The 17,323-nt window shown below is 39.8% G+C and overlaps 1 pseudogene; it reads right to left on the bottom strand.

Annotated features, from left to right (window-relative positions):
* Positions 1-4,031: 4,031 nt before the first annotated feature.
* LOC128590605 (PRELI domain containing protein 3B-like) lies at positions 4,032-13,239 on the bottom strand (annotated as a pseudogene).
* Positions 13,240-17,323: the final 4,084 nt, after the last annotated feature.

The raw sequence follows: 17,323 nt of genomic DNA on the forward strand, positions 1-17,323 counted from the left end.
TTTAGGTAATAACTATTGAAGATTTGCACCAGGGATGTCTATCCCTTTGGCTTCCCTGGGCCATACTGGACGAAGATGAATTGTCTCGGGCCACACCTTAAACACACAAACCCTAACAAAAGCTGATGAACACAAAAAGAAGATCTGTGCATTATTTTTGTGATGTACACACCCATGTATAAGCAAAACGTCCTCAGATAATAATCCTTATTATGCAGCAGCCTGTTCAAAGAGTCTTTTAAAATTGTCAAGTAGGTCCCACACTTGTGATCACTAATGTATAAACATATATATCTAAATAATATAATATCTTTTTTTAATTTTTTATTTTAAAAGTAAAAGAAAAGTTGGCAGCATAAAACTAATGGGGCATTTGCCATTGTATTTGAGAACCTAGTGCATCGATATCTGGTTTGATGGAAGAATTGCAATTCTCAGTGACTTCTCTAGGCACTCATCAGATATTTTGGTTCTAATTTTACTCTTAATGTGCTTCACTCTTGAAAATAGTTACAAATATAGGTGCCGCCAAAAACCAATAACATGAATAAAGCATGATTGTGAAGAAAGGGATATTTGTCTCTGGAAAGATAGGACTTATAAAATTCCAGAAAAGAAAGAGACATGATCAAATTTTTCTTTAAACTGAATGTCAGATTGTGGCTGTATGCATTCCCTTTGAAAACTGCAGGTAACAAATTGATGGCATGTCAACTGAAAAAGGAGTCACATATTGACTATTTTTTCAGAAATCTTGAAATCTATTTCCAAATTCTTGTATCAGATTAAAAAGCAAGGCTGCATATTTTTCACTGCTTGTAGAACTATGTTTAGTCAATGTGTCAAAATCCATAATATCATTTGCCTTAATTTGAGCTTGCTATAATTTCAGATCCATTTGGAACACTGTTAATGGTTTGAAACATTGTATTGACAAGTTGGTTTTCTCCTTGAAAATGCATGTTTAACTCATTTCCATGGAGTGGCTAAAACCACTAAAAATGCCAAATCTGTAAGCCAGTTTTCATCATCATGTTCTGGCACAAATTTTGTTTTTGATACCATAAAGTACGACTTGATAATGTGTTGTAAATCATAAAATCTTTTTAACATTTGGCCTTGATTTAGCCATTTTTCTTCCAAAAGGTGAATGATGTCACCATAGTCAGCATCAAAATTTTAAGAAATTCCTGAAATTAGGGATGATTCAATCCCTTGTCCCTGATAAAATTCACTCTTGATGACAATGATATTAGCCATTTTTAAAGCTCTTGCCTATAAATTTTCTTGATGTACTACTATGCAATGATACTTCATCAAATGGGAGTTGGGGACAGCCATTGCATTGTCGTCTATTAATTTTGCAATCTCTATCTTTTATCTACCATCACTGGGCACCATCAGTGACTATATCAGATAGATATAAATTGACAGTGGACAAAGAAAATCACTTTAACATTTTTTTTTTCTGCTTCACATAAACCTCTTGATTTAGTTGTGTCTCTTAATGGCACTAATGAAGCTATTTCTTCAGTGACATTATAATCATCTTCAATACCTCTAATAAAAATGGCAAGTTGAGCTGTATTTGTAACATCAGCGCTGTCATCTACTGCCGAAGCATGAAGTTTAAAATTAGCAGTTTTACTCTCCAAACTTTCTTTGATAGAATTTCCAGTTTCTTCAATTTGCCTGGCTGTAGTGTGGTGAGACAAAGGGAGATTTAGAAATACTCCTTTTTTTTCAGGACAAAGTATAACTGCCATCAATAAACTCGCCTTCAGTATGTGGTTTTGTGTGTTTTTTTTGTTTGTTTGTTTGTTTGTTTTGTTTTTTGCTATTAAATACACTACCACATATCTAGCTTTTGCAATGGAATCTGCCTGAGTTGTAACTTTTTTAAAAAAGTGGTGTTGAGAAGACAGACTTCTTTGAGTTCCACTATTTTGTCTTTACGACAAAATTCTTCATACACATCAAATTCGGCAGCAGGTTTTTGCATATAATGCCTTTTCAAATTATAGTCTTTGGAAACTTGCATGGATTCCCTACACATTAAACAGAGTGCCTTACGGTTAGACTCGACAAAAAAGCATCATCTGTCCACTTTTCACTGAATAATCTTCCATCATCTGTAAGTTTCCTTTTTCTGTGTTCTGTTTCTTTTTGAGACGTTGGAGAATCCATGCTTCAGTTAAAAAAAATTACAACAGATGAGAGACTATCCTTGCTTTGATTATGAAAATTAATGACAGGGGGCGGCGCCTGTGGCTCAGTTGGTAAGGCGCCAGCCCCATATACCGAGGGTGGCGGGTTCAAACCCGGCCCTGGCCGAACTGCAAACCAAAAAATAGCCGGGCGTTGTGGGGGGCGCCTGTAGTCCCAGCTACTCGGGAGGCTGAGGCAGAAGAATCGCTTAAGCCCAGGAGTTGGAGGTTGCTGTGAGCTGTGTGAGGCCACGGCACTCTACTGAGGGTGATAAAGTGAGACTCTGTCTCTACAAAAAAAAAAAAAAAAAGAAAAAGAAAATTAATGACAGGAAAACAGAAAGCATGGCTTAGGCCCTTCCACATCCCAGCTGCAATGCAGGGCGAGGCGGGGGCCAATTGTAAAGTGTGGCAGGCGATGTGTGAGACGCTGCCAAGGTGTAGATGTACCTTAATAATCACATGAGAGTGCCTACCTAATTTCTAAAGGACATTATATGCCTAACATTGCAATGGAAGGTTGAAATATTATTGATAGTCACTGCCTCAGTAAGTCACCAAGAGCATATGTCACATCTGATAATGTCAATTCAACTGTCTATGCTTGGACGACAACACCCTGGAAGCCCCGGACTACTGTGAAACTGAAGCCACCCATGCTCACAAATAGAGTGTACATGTGTTTATATAATGTGACATTGGGACACGATGTTGTTATCTATAAAATTCATGCTTGAGAGCTGCCAGCCGAGTTCCACAAAAATAAGTCACAAAAAAACTCATTACGTTTCAAGCGAGTTTATGATTTTGTGTTGGGCTCCATTCATAGCCATCCTGGGCCACAAGTGGCCTGTGATCCGCGGTTGGACCCCCCCGGTTGACATTAACCTACGTTTTCCCTTCAGTCAAAATTTTCCTCCTTCATATCTTTATACAAATAATAAAAAGAAGAAATAAGGGGATTTTAAAGTGTTAACACAGGTCTTTTTTTTTTTTTTTAAGGTAACACAGCACCTTTAGTAAGTCAGAAAGCTTTGGCAAATCAATGCAGTACCCTTTAATACAATAAAATCATATTTTTGTTGGAGCCATCTATTACTTTAAAGGTAAGTTTCACTCCAAAAATATTTAAGTACAAAACTAAAACACTGTGTTTTTTTTAATGGTGGTTTATAGCACAGCAAGTTATTTTATGCAAATTAGTATCATGTAAAAGTCCCTAATTTCTCCTTGTAAAGTGAGTTCCCTCATGCCCTTGCTGAAGTTTCTGGCAGCAGGGTGGTTGTATGGATGGAAGAGGTGGCTCTGCCTTGTTCTGGGGTTGGTTCAAAGCCCAAACCCCAAAGTTGGTAGAGGTCCAGTGCATGAAAAGCCTCAAAATTCTACCTTAGGATATTAAATGTCAATACTAATTTCCAAGTACTTAAAAAAAACTGTTAAATTTTCACGTAACTGTTCAATTTCTAATTTCGAACTCTCAAAATTAGACAGTCATTTCAAACAACAGTAATTTCAGATGATCCCTTTTATTTAGAAGCCCTGCATCCATGTTTTGATGAAAAAAATCACATAACCTTACATCAGCTTATTAAAAAGAAAAATATCTAGGGTGGCGCCTGTGGCTCAAAGGAGTAGGGCGCCGGCCCCATATGCCAGAGGTGGCGGGTTCAAACCCAGCCCTGGCCAAAGACTGCAAAAAAAAACAAAACAACAACAACAACAAAAAAAAAATCCCTAAAATGTAGTTGTATTTTTTAAATGACAAAATATATTGCCAGCTGGGGGAGAACTGGGGGACCCAACATTGTCTACAAACGTTTATGATCATTTTTCGACAAATGCTGCTGCCGCCGTCAGAGTCCTTATGCTTCCTCTTGCTGAAGCTGTCAGTTCTTCAGTCTCTGCATTTAATTTACGTATTACCCATCCTGTTGCTTCTCGGCCTTTACTAGCATTTGAAGATATGGGACTTGCCATCAGTCCTTCAAGGTAACTGCTAACGCTGACTCCTTTCACAGTGATAATGGTTTCTTGAGTCAAAATAGTTTTTTTCCTGGGTCCTGAGGATGTGCTTTGTAGATAAGTCTCTCATCTACTGAAGCCAGATTTGTAAATGAAATATTAGTAGATTTAAGTTCCATTGTCTTCTCTATAGGATCAGCCACAGAATGTTCTCGCACATATGTATTGGTTCTTGCTGCACCAGTAAGAGACTTCACAGTGGAAGGCAGTCCCCACTCTGTGCTAAGAAGTCTAGGGTTGTGCAACTTTTTGCAGGAATCTGTGTCTGTCCAACACATCAACTCCAACCACAATTGGGTTCATAGGGTTTGGGTATTTCTGCCTTGCAGCTGTTATAACAGTTTTCAATGGGTGATCAGTGCTCCAAAGTTCAGATCTTCATGGTGCTGGTGGCCTGTGTGATGTCTGGGTAGTACTAGGGGACAATGAGGCAAAGAGGCTACACCTGCCCCCACCCCACTGCCAGCACCCCAGTGGGCTGAGTACAAGGTATGATTCTTAAGATGTGTTCAATTAAGCCAGGCACGGTGGCTCACACCTATAATCCCAGCACTTTGGGAGGCCAAGACAGGTGAATTTCTTGAGGTCAGGAGTTTAAGACAAGGCTGAGCAAGAGTGAGACCCCATTTCTACTAAAAATAGAAAACTTAGGCTTGGCACCCGTAGCACAGTATAGTGCCAGCCACATACAACGAGGGTGGTGGGTTTGAACCTGGACCGGGCCAGCTAAACAACTCTGACAACTGCAACAAAAAATAGCCTGGCATTGTGGCAGGTGCCTGTAGTCCCAGCTACTTGGGAGGCTGAGGCAAGAGAATTGCTTAAACCCAAGGGTTTGATGTTGCTGTGAGCTGTGATGCCATGGCACTCTACCAAGGGCAACATAGTGAGACTCTGTCTCAAACAAATAAATAAATTAAAATAAATACAGAAATCTTAGGCAGGTGTGGTGGTGGGCACCTGTAATCCCAGCTACTCGGTAGACTGAGGCAAGAGGATCTCTTGAGTCCAAGAGTCTGTGGTTGCTGTGAGCTGTGACACCATGATACTCTACTAAGGGTGACAGAGAGAGACTCTGTCTCAAAAAAAAAAAAAACGTATTCAATTGAAGTAACATAGGAGGAGGGAGGATATTTGGTGGGACTTCACCTAATGTGCAAAATGCAATGGTACATTCAAAACTATTAAGAGTAGAGTACAAATGTCTTATCACAAAAAATAAGTAAGTGAGGTGATGTTATGTTAACAAGTTTGATGTAAGCTTTCCACATTGTATATCAAATCAGCACATTGTACCCCATAAATGCATTAATGTACACAGTTATGATTTAATTTTTTAAAAAGTAACACAGACAAAAATGCGCTAATTTATTGTATCCCGCATTCATTCATTCGAGGAATATTCCCTGTGAACATACTATGTGCTAGAGAAAAATGTCTGATTTCCTGAAGTATCAAGTTTGACAACTGATATCTCTGACATTTCACTTTGACACTTGCTGGGGTTTTTTGTTTGTTTGTTTTTGTGACAGAGTCTCACTATGTCGCCCTCAGCAGAGTACTGTGGTATCACAGCTTACAGCAACCTCAAACTCGTGGGCTTAAGTGATTCTCTTGCCTCAGCCTCCCAGGTAGCTGGGACTACAGGTGACCAGTACAACGCCTGGCTATTTTTTTGTTGTTGTTGTTGGTGTTGTTGTTGTTGTTGTCATTGTTGTTTGGTAGGCCCAGGCCAGATTCAGTTTGAACCTGGCAGCCCCAGTGTATGTGGCAGACGCCCTAGCAGCTAAGCTACAGGTGCCAAGTCTGGGGGGGGGGGTTTACTGGGAAGGTACATCCTTATACTTTCAAATGTATGTTCTGTCTTGTAATTATCTTTCAAAAATATTTTAGAACACTTTTTGTGAAACTATGGGTAAGTCAAAATTTGTGTTATTTTCAAATATTAATTCCAACCTGGAATGAATGTAGCACAGACAGCTCAAAATATCAATAAAGTGTTTGGGAAGGGTGTGGCTAAATAACAAATGGTACATCCACAGTTTGAGAAGTTCCATTCTGGCGATTTTAATCTTGAAAATGAGTCGCCTGAGACCAAGGAGGATAATGATGAGCTGAAAGCTATAGTGGAAGCAAATCTATCTCGACCTACGTGTGAATTAGCAACGAGGTTTGCAGTTACTGCTCCAACAATACTGGATCATTTGAAATAAATCATCAGGTAAGGAAGCCGGATAGATGGATTCCACATGAATTGCAAGAGCTTCAGCAGAGAAACCATCCAAAGTCTGCCTTTTTTGCTGTCACAAAATAAAGGTAAAGCATTTCTACACCGTATTGTTTTTTCTTTTTTTTCTTTTTGTGGTTTTTGGCCGGGGCTAGGTTTGAACCTGCCACCTCTGGCATATGGGACCGGCGCCCTACTCCTTGAGCCACAGGTGCCGCCCGCTACACCATATTGTTATATGTGATAAAAAAAAATGTGATTGTTTTTAAAAATGGCAAACATTCAGCACAATGGTTAGGATGAAGATAAAGTTCTGAAACACAGTCCAAAAGTGAATATTCGCTGGGTTCATTGGCTGAAGCCACTCCCAGAACTCGGGGAGGCTGAGGTGGGATCCCTTGAGCTCAGGAGTTCCAGACCAGCCTGAGTAAACCGAGACCTTGTCTCCACTAAAAATAGAGAAACTATTATTGTGTTGGGCACCTGCAGTCCCAGCCACTGGGGAGGCTGAGGCAAGAGGATCCCTTGAGCCCAAAGGTTTGAGCTCGCTGGGAGCTAAGATGATGTCACAGCACTCTGCCAGGGCAACAGAGTCTCAAAAAGAAAAAAAAGCCAAAAGCTAATATTCATCAAAAAAAGCTAATGGTGTCTGTTTGGTGGCCTGACACTGGCATTATCCACAGCTTCATGACATCTGGTCAGTCGATTACAGCAGGTGTCCACTGCAACCAATTGGATGACATAATGAGGACACTGTGATTAAGCAGCCGAGACTGGTCAACAGAGACAGGCCAATCCTCTTGCAAGACAACCCATGACCCCACGTTGCACAAACAATGCTGCTCAAACTACAGACTGGACTTGGAAACCCTCTGCCATCCACAGTATTCACCAGACCTTGCACCTCTGACTACAACTTCTCCCAGGCTTTGGACCACTTCTTTCCATGAAAAATATTCAATCCTCAATAAGCTGTGAAAAACACCATTAGTGATTTCATCTCCCCTCGCTCTCCAGGCTTCTTCGCTGCTGGCTACACAAGCTACCCTTAAGATGGCAAGACTGTTATCAACAGGTTAGCTACATACTTTGACTAACTGAATTACTTCTTATTTGAGATGTAATAAACCAAACTTTAGATTCATTTTTTTTTTTTTTTTTGTAGAGACAGAGTCTCACTGTACTGCCCTCGGGTAGAGTGCCGTGGCGTCACACGGCTCACAGCAACCTCTAACTCTTGGGCTTACGCGATTCTCTTGCCTCAGCCTCCCGAGCAGCTGGGACTACAGGCGCCCGCCACAACGCCCGGCTATTTTTTTGTTGCAGTTTGGCCGGGGCTGGGTTTGAACCCACCACCCTCGGCATATGGGGCCAGCGCCCTACTCACTGAGCCATAGGCGCCGCCAAAATTAAACATTTCCGATTTAATGACCTGGTGCTAAGGACTGTCCCTGTTCATCCTTGGATCCCTTCCCTTTTCATGTCAGTTTCTTAAACTACAGGGTATTTTTCCCCTTGGTTAACTTCCTCAATGAAATGAGGCCCAGGAAATCATAGTTCCCTGCTTCTTGTCTCTCTTACCAAATCTTTGCAATTTCTTGGCAATAAATTATTAAAAACACTCCATCCAATTTATGACTTTCACATGAAAGCTAAAACCCAGTTACAACCCAAGAATAGGGGAAAGAGGGAAAGGGAGGGGAGGGAGGGGGAAAGTGGGCAGAGGGAGGAGGATTGGTGGGATTACACCTGTAGTGCATCTTACAAGGGTATATGTGAAACTTAGTAAATGTGGAATGTAAATGTCTTAGCACAATAACTAAGAAAATGCCAGGAAGGCTATGTTAACCAGCGTGCTGAAAATGTGTCAAATGGTCTATGAAACCAGTGTATGGTGCCCCATGATCACATTAATGTACACAGCTATGATTTAATTTAAAAAAATGTTAAAAAAAATAAAAATCCATAAAAAAATACTCCATCTGTACTTACCACATTTCAAAGCATTTCTGTTTGGAACAAAAAGAAGCTTTCCATTAAAACAACTCCTACCATGTAAGGTTTTGTTGTTCTGATTTCCACCTTTTTTTTCTGGGTAGAAACTTAATCTTGCAGGGGTTAAGTGTGTATAACCAGATTAAATTTATTTCTTTCATAGACAATTCAAGAATTTTTTTTTTAGCCTTTTTCTTTCATAGAGTCAGGGTCTCACTATGTTCTCCAGGCTGGTCTTGAACTCCTGGCCTCAAGGGATCTTCTCACCTTAGCTTCCCAAATAATATTAGTATTACCTGGCTAGACTATAATGAAATATTGGCCTATAATTGCTATTCGTTCACTTTGAGAAGAGAGGGGAAAAAAGTTCTCAGTATTCACTTGAATTCATTATACTCCTTTACTTTCTTTCTCTCTCTTCTTTTTTTTTCTTTTTGCAGTTTTTGGCTGGGGCCAGGTTGAACCTGCCACCTCCAGTATATGGGGCCGGCACCCTACTCCTTTGAGCCACAGGCACCGCCCTGCTCCTTTACTTTCTAATGCCTAAAACATTTCAATTTATCTGTGGTGAAGAAAGTGGTCTTAGTGTGAGACTAATATTTACTTAAAATATTTTCTGTGAGTTAGTGAATAAAGAAACATACAAAAAGAACACAATAGGTAACAAGGGAGGGTGGTAATCCCACCGCCCAGGGCCTGGAAAAATCATTCCATGACTTGCTTCTGTGAGACCCACTGGTAGGAAGGAGGGGGAGAGTTCCCCCTCCTGGGGAGCGAAAACCTGATACTTTGAACATAAAAATGTTTCCCAGGATCGCTTCACCTTCTGTATATATTTAGAAGTTATTGCCATTCTCAGTGAGTTTGAAAGGAGAAGGTCTGGATGGGCAGTGACAGAGCATCTGACCTTCTGATCCAGAATGAAATGAAAATGTAATTTCTTAGCATGAACTGTGCTTTTGAAATGCAGAGATGTAATCCTTACATTGTCATCACATGCCTCCCATTTTACCCTTACTTACTGTAGATGATATGAGAGGTAGCACCCCAGCCCTTAAGTATGCAGAGGTAGAGGAGATCATTAAATAAGAAAGAAGACAGCTTTTCATTATTTATTCAGGCAGAACAACTTACTGTACCCGAAATGTCTGGCTGCAATGAGGTTTCCATGGAAACTATTCTATTTGTAAGAATGCTGGACCAGGTGGTAACACTTACCATCACCGGGCCTGGTACTGCTTGCAAATACATTGGTCACACCACATTTGTGGTTTCCCTTTTGGTGGTTTCAGTAGCCACAGTCAACCAGGGTCTGAAAATAGGTGAACACAGTACAATGAGATATTTTGAGAAAGCATAGTCACATAACTCTTATTACAGTGCATTACTATAATTGTCTTGTTAGTTGCCGTTGCTAATTTCTTACTCTGCATATTTTATAAATTAAACTTCATAGGGCGGCACTTGTGGCTCACTGAGTAGGGCGCCTGCCCCATATACCCAGGGTGGCAGGTTGAAACCTGGCCCCTGCCAAACTGTAACAACAACAACAACAAAACAGCGGAGCGTTGTGGTGGCCACATGTAGTCCCAGCTTACTCAGGAGGCTGAGAGGAGAGAATCGCCTAAGCCCAGGAGCTGGAGGTTGCTGTGAGCTGTGACACCATGGCACTCTACCGAGGGCAACAGAGTGAGACTCTGTCTCTATCAGAAAAAAAAAAAAAAAATTAAACTTCATAGTTATGTACATATGGACAAATATATACATATATAAGAGTTCAGTATTATCTGGAAATTCAGGCATTCACTGAAGGTTTTGTAATGTATCCCGTGAAAATAAAGGAGGATGAGTATACCTTCTCTTAACTTTAAAAGTAACTTGCATGGTAAATAAGTTTGTCTATCTTCTCACTGCTGTGGAAATCTAAGGTCAAGCAAAATGATGTGTATACGCATGTGTGTGTGGTTCTGAGAATTTCTACTAGAGGGGAAAGGAACTACCCTGTTTCCTCAAAAATAAGACAGTGTCTTATTTTTTTAAGGTGTGTTCCCAAAGATGCGCTAGGTCTTATTTTCAGGGGACGTCTTATCTTTCCTATAAGTAGGTCTTATTTTCAGAGGATGTCTTATTTTCAGGGAAACAGGGTATTTTGCTTTTGGTTTTTCTATTTTTGCTTCCATCAAGTTAAACTCTAGTATAGATTTTTGGAACCTACAACTGATGAGCTCTGGCCACTTTATAAGACACTGATACATACATATGCAGTCCGAAGAATCAGAACCACAGTCCCTTGGCATTTATTTATATTTTTTAAAAATGGATTAAAGGCCTGCAGTAAAAACTGATAGAGCTACTTGATTTTATTTCTCCCTCTACAATAACTAGAAACTGTATTTTTTCCACATAACAAACCCCAGAAAAATCTTTAAGAAGTTAAATCTCAGGAATTACTTTTTGAAGGATCCCCAGAAAACTCTTTTATCTAAGTTTATCTGGCAAAAATCTTTTTCTGTAGTTTTGTGGACTTGCCTCTAGCTGTTGCATACCTACCTTTAGTCGTTTTTCAAAGTGACAGGAGTTGAATATGTTGTTCCCAATAATCGTATAAAGCTGAAGGATGATTTCATATTAAAGAAATAGGTAGCTATCAGTCAAGCGAGGAAGGAATGAGTATCAGGGCAGAAGGGAGGAAGCAGAGGGTAAATTTCTTTGCTGGTTGCCAACCCATCTGAAATAGTCAAATACGGAGAAACTCTAGAAAATTGGAAAGTAGGTTAATTCTCTAACCACAGCTATTCCCTCCTCATTTCTGATCATGAAGTAAAATATGCAGCCTCGATTGTTTTTCTATTTTGTTTTGTTTGGAATCAGGTGCCAGAGACCTAAACTGTAAGGATGGCGTCGTCATCACCTGAGCAAGCAGAATCTCCCAGCAGAGCGAGTTCGGAGTCAGTGTAAAATTCAGCTTTGGAAGATTACGGTATCTGCTACTCATCTAAGTAAAGATGCCACGTAGGCTCGCATTTCTGGGTCTGAGTGATGTCTGGAGTGTTGTCTGGAAACCTTATTAACTGTAGATGACTTACCCATTATTCTTTGCCACCTACACAGGTCAGCACTGAGTGTTATCTTTATGGGAGAACAGCGTGAGTATAATCTTATCAGATGATCAATATAGAGATCAAACCGAAATCCCTACAGTAGATTTATCAGCTTTAATAGTTTTTTTTTTTTTTTAGAGACAAGTCTCATTTTATCACCCTTGGTAGAGTGTTGTGGCGTCACAACTCACAGCAACTTCCAACTCTTGGGCTTAGGTGATTCTCTTGCCTCAGCCTCCCGAGTAGCTTGGGCTATAGGCGCCCGCCACAACACCTAGCTATTTTTTTTTGTTGTAGTTTGGCTGGGGTTGGGTTTGAGCCCACCACCCTCGGTATATGGGGCTGGCGCCCTACTCACTGAGCCACAGGCACTGCCCAGCTTTATTAACTTGGTAGCCATATGTTGGTATCATCCAATCAGGTTTTTAAAGCAAATTTTATTATCTTGAGGGAGGAAAAAATAATAAATTGTGCTGTCCTAAAATGCTGTGATTTCAGATTGAGTTCATAGGGGCCTCTGAAAACTAGCTCCAAGAAAAAGTGGAGCCATTTTCCATTTATCTTTCTGAGCCACTTCTTGGTAACAACTGACCGGGAAATTTGTGCTAAAATAAGGTTATGATACCCCAAGAAATACTTTCAGGTTACAAAATAAAAAGAATCCTCAATGTCTGTAGCAATAATCTGGAATCAGCACATATAAACCATTGTACTTTCAAAACATAAAGGAGACTGGCACAGGTGATGAATTGGCAAGTGGCACCTAGAAACAAGATCTCTATTACTGTTTCTTAAATACCTTGTGTGTGCTAGGAGTAGGGATAGATGTCAGCAACGGTGCCGACCCTCTGGGAGATACCGTAACACTCCGGTAGGGAAGATTATGCAGCCAATGACAATGAAATGTCATAAGGGTATGACAATGGAAGTAGAGACGGTACAAAAACTAAAGTCGTCTGTTCTCAAATCTTGTGTTGTGTGCATGGGCAGAAATAAAACTTCTGAAATGACCGTCTGTAAGGGGCACTGTAGCCTGCCCACTGGGAGCCGGGTTGAACTGTTCTGCAGTCCAAACAGCTGGGAAGTGGAAGTGGAAGTGTCTGGGTATGTCCTTTGACTGGAACTTGGTGAAAACTAACTAAGTATTAACTAGCATGATTGAATCCACTTTTGTAAGGGCAATCTATTTATTTTGCTTTTCTATAATAAAAATAATTTTGTAACTATGCAAACTTCCAGATCCTCTACCTAAGAAAAAGGAGTGATGCCTTAGCCTGTGAGGCCTAAGCGAATGGCTTCATCTCGGCCTCGTCTCCATTTCCTACTTCCGGAAACTTTTCTGGATGATTTTCCATGTTCCATTTAGCTCCTTTACTTTTCAGTCATTATATAGATGGGCAGTTTTTTTAAGGCAAATATGAAACAAAGCTTTTGTGTGTGTGTGGTTTTATAACTTTGATGAGTCTGACAATCACCAGTTAGTTCTCATCCACGTTGGCTGTCTGCAGATTTTTGAAAGTGGTAACAGGTACATAGGCAACCAAGTACAAAGCTTGTTTGGTGAATCTTCATCTTCATTACATTTTCTGGACAACCGCACATGGATACAGTATGGGACATTCCTTACGCCTTTGGGCCAGACAGCTTTGTTGAACCTGGTATCAATGTGCACATCCAGAGAAACCATCTCTTCTTATTTTAATTTTTTCTATTTTTTGAGACAGTCTCTCTTTCACCCTGGGTAGAGTCATGTGTGGCCTCATAGCTCACAGCAACCTCAAACTCCTGGGCTTATGTGATCCTCTTGCCTCACTCTCCTGAGTTGCTGCTACTACAGCACCTGCCATAACACCAGCTATTTTTTTTTTTAAGAGACCGTGTCTCGCTCTTGCTCAGGCTCATCTTGGACTCCTGAGCTCAAGCAATCCACCTGCCTCAGCCTCCCAGAGTGCTGGGATTACAAGCATTGTGCCACAGTGCCCAGCTGCCTGTGTTTCTTTAAATGGACGCATCAATACATTCTTGCAGGTATAAAAGTTCTATAAAAAATTGAAAATATGGGTGGCTCAGTGGGTAGGGTGCCGGCCTCATATACTGAGGGTAGCTGGTTCAAACCCGGCCCTGGCCAAACTGCAACAACAACAATAATAACAACAACAAAAAAATAGCTAGGCCTTGTGGTAAGTGCATGTAGTCCCAGCAACTCGGGAGGCTGAGGCAGGAGAATCACCTAAGCCCAGGAGTTGGAGGTTGCTGTGAGCTGTGTGACGCCACCGCACTCTACCGAGGGCAACAAAGTGAGACTCTGTCTCTAAAAAAGAAAAAATGAAAAAATGTTTTCATAGAATGAAGTTTTATTCTCCTACCTCAATGCTTCTCCAACTGTGGTCTGTAGATACATTCTTGGCAGTTTATAACAATTATTATTTTTTTTGTTAAGATTTGTGTACATGAATTTGAGAAACATTTGCATAAGTTATCCCTACCATAAAAAGGGGACAGCCTGGAGAGTTGTCCCTTTCTATGGTAGGGATAACTTATGAAAATGTTATCTGTCTGTCTTATGCCCCTTTCTTTCTCTCTGTTCAGATATTAGTTTAAAAACATGATGAAAGGTTTTCAGTGGGTTCTGGAATACCAGGAAGCAACAAAACAAAACAAAAACAACCCCTATAATACTCAATATTATGAGATTTCAATTATTAATATCTATGCACCCAACCAGAATGCACCTTTATTTATAAGAGAAACTCTAACAGACATGAGCAACTTGATTTCCTCCAGCTCCATAATAGTCGGAGATTTCAACACTCCTTTGGCAGTGTTGGATCGATCCTCCAATAAGAAGCTGAGCAAAGAAATCTTAGATTTAAACCTAACCATAACATTTGGATTTAGCACACATCTACAGAACACTGAATTTCATCCCCAAAACACTGAATACACATACTTCTCATCAGCCCACGGAACTTACTCCAAAATCAATCACATCTTACTTCACAAGTCTAACCTCAGTAAATTTAAAGGAATAGAAATTATTCCATGCATCTTCTCAGACCACCATGGAATAAAACGTGAGCTGAGTAACAACAGGAATCTGCATACTCATACAAAAACATGGAAGTTAAATAACCTTATGCTGAATGATAGCTGGGTCAGAGATGAAATTAAGAAAGAAATCACCAATTTTTTTGGAACAAAACGAGAATGAAGACATGAACTATCAGAACCTCTGGGACACCGCAATTTCTAAGAGGGAAATTTATAGCACTGCAAGCCTTCCTCAAGAGAATGGAAAGAGAGGAAATTAACAACTTAATGAGACACCTCAAGCAACTGGAAAAGGAAGAACATTCCAACCCCAAACCCAGTAGAAGAAAAGAAATAACCAAAATTAGAGCAGAATTAAATGAAATTGAAAACAAAAGAATAATACAACAATTCAATAAATTAAAAAGCTGGTTTTTCGAAAAGGTCAATAAAATAGATAAACCTTTGGCCAACCTAATCAGGAAAAAAAGAGTAAAATCTCTAATTTCATCAATCAGAAACGACAAAGACGAAATAACAACAGACTCCTCAGAAATCCAAAACATCCTTAATGAATATTACAAGAAACTTTATTCTCAGAAATATGAAAATCTGAAGGAAATTGACCGATACTTGGAAGCACGTCACCTTCCAAGACTTAGCCAGAATCAAGTGGAAATGTTGAACAGGCCCATATCAAGTTCAGAAATAGCATCAACCATACAAAACCTCCCTAAAAAAAAAACCCCGGGACCAGATGGTTTCACATCAGAATTCTACCAAACCTTTACAGAGGGTTTAGTACCTATATTACTCAACCTGTTCCAAAAGGTAGAAAAAGAAGGAAGACTACCCAACGCATTCTATGAAGCAAACATCACCCTGATCCCTAAACCAGGAAAAGACCCAACAAGAAAAAAAAATTATAGACCAATATCACTAATGAATATAGATGCAAAAATATTCAACAAGAGCCTAACAAACAGAATCCAGCAACACATCAAACAAATTATACATCATGACCAAGTCGGTTTTTTCCAGGGTCTCAAGGCTGGTTCAATATATGTAAATCTATAAATGTAATCCAGCACAGAAACAAATTAAAAAACAAAGACCATATGATTCTCTCAATCGATGCAGAAAAAGCTTTTGATAATATCCATCATCCCTTCATGATCAGAACGCTTATGAAAATCAGTATAGAAGGGACATTTCTTTTTTTTTTTTTTTCTTTTTTTCTTTTTCTTTTTTTATTGTTGGAGATTCATTGAGGGTACAATAAGCCAGGTTACACTGATTGCAATTGTTAGGTAAAGTCCCTCTTGCAATCATGTCTTCCCCCCATAAAGTGTGACACACACCAAGGCCCCACCCCCTCCCTCCTTCCCTCTTTCTGTTCCCCCCCATAACCATAATCGTCATTAATTGTCCTCATATCAAAATTGAGTACATAGGATTCATGCTTCTCCATTCTTGTGATGCTTTACTAAGAATAACGTCTTCCACATCCATCCAGGTTAATACGAAGGATGTAAAGTCTCCATTTTTTTTTAATGGCTGAATAGTATTCCATGGTATACATATACCACAGCTTGTTAATCCATTCCTGGGTTGGTGGGCATTTAGGCTGTTTCCACATTTTGGTGATTGTAAATTGAGCTGCAATAAACAGTCTAGTACAAGTGTCCTTATGATAAAAGGTTTTTTTTCCTTCTGGGTAGATGCCCAGTAATGGGATTGCAGGATCAAATGGGAGGTCTAGCTTGAGTGCTTGGAGGTTTCTCCATACTTCCTTCCAGAAAGGTTGTACTAGTTTGCAGTCCCACCAGCAGTGTAAAAGTGTTCCCTTCTCTCCACATCCACGCCAGCATCTGCAGTTTTGAGATTTTGTGATGTGGGCCATTCTCACTGGGGTTAGATGATATCTCAAGGTTGTTTTGATTTGCATTTCTCTAATATATAGAGATGATGAACATTTTTTCATGTGTTTGTTAGCCATTCATCTGTCGTCTTTAGAGAAAGTTCTATTCATGTCTCTTGCCCATTGATATATGGGAGTGTTGGCTTTTTTCATGTGGATTAATTTGAGTTCTCTATAGATCCTAGTTATCAAGCTTTTTTCTGATTGAAAATATGCAAATATCCTTTCCCATTCTGTGGGTTGTCTCTTTGCTTTGGTTATTGTCTCCTTAGCTGTACAGAAGCTTTTCAGTTTAATGAAGTCCCATTTGTTTATTTTTGTTGTTGTTGCAATTGCCATGGCAGTCTTCTTCATGAAGTCTTTCCCCAGGCCAATATCTTCCAGTGTTTTTCCTATGCTTTCTTGGAGGATTTTTATTGTTTCATGCCTTAAATTTAAGTCCTTTATCCATCTTGAATCAATTTTTGTGAGTGGGGAAAGGTGTGGGTCCAGTTTCAGTCTTTTACATGTAGACATCCAGTTCTAACACCATTTATTGAATAGGGAGTCTTTCCCCCAAGGTATGTTCTTGTTTGGTTTACCAAAGATTAGGTGGTTGTAAAATGTCAGTTTCATTTCTTGGTTTTCAATTCGATTCCAAGTGTCTATGTCTCTGTTTTTGTGCCAGTACCATGCTGTCTTGAGCACTATGGCTTTGTAGTACAGATTAAAATCTGGTATGCTGATGCCCCCAGCTTTATTTTTGTTACAGAGAACTGCCTTAGCTATACAGGTTTTTTTCCGGTTCCATACAAAACGCAGAATCATTTTTTCCAAATCT

This window comes from Nycticebus coucang, chromosome 1 (genome assembly GCF_027406575.1).
Source record: "Nycticebus coucang isolate mNycCou1 chromosome 1, mNycCou1.pri, whole genome shotgun sequence".
In the NCBI taxonomy this organism is placed as follows: domain Eukaryota; kingdom Metazoa; phylum Chordata; class Mammalia; order Primates; family Lorisidae; genus Nycticebus; species Nycticebus coucang.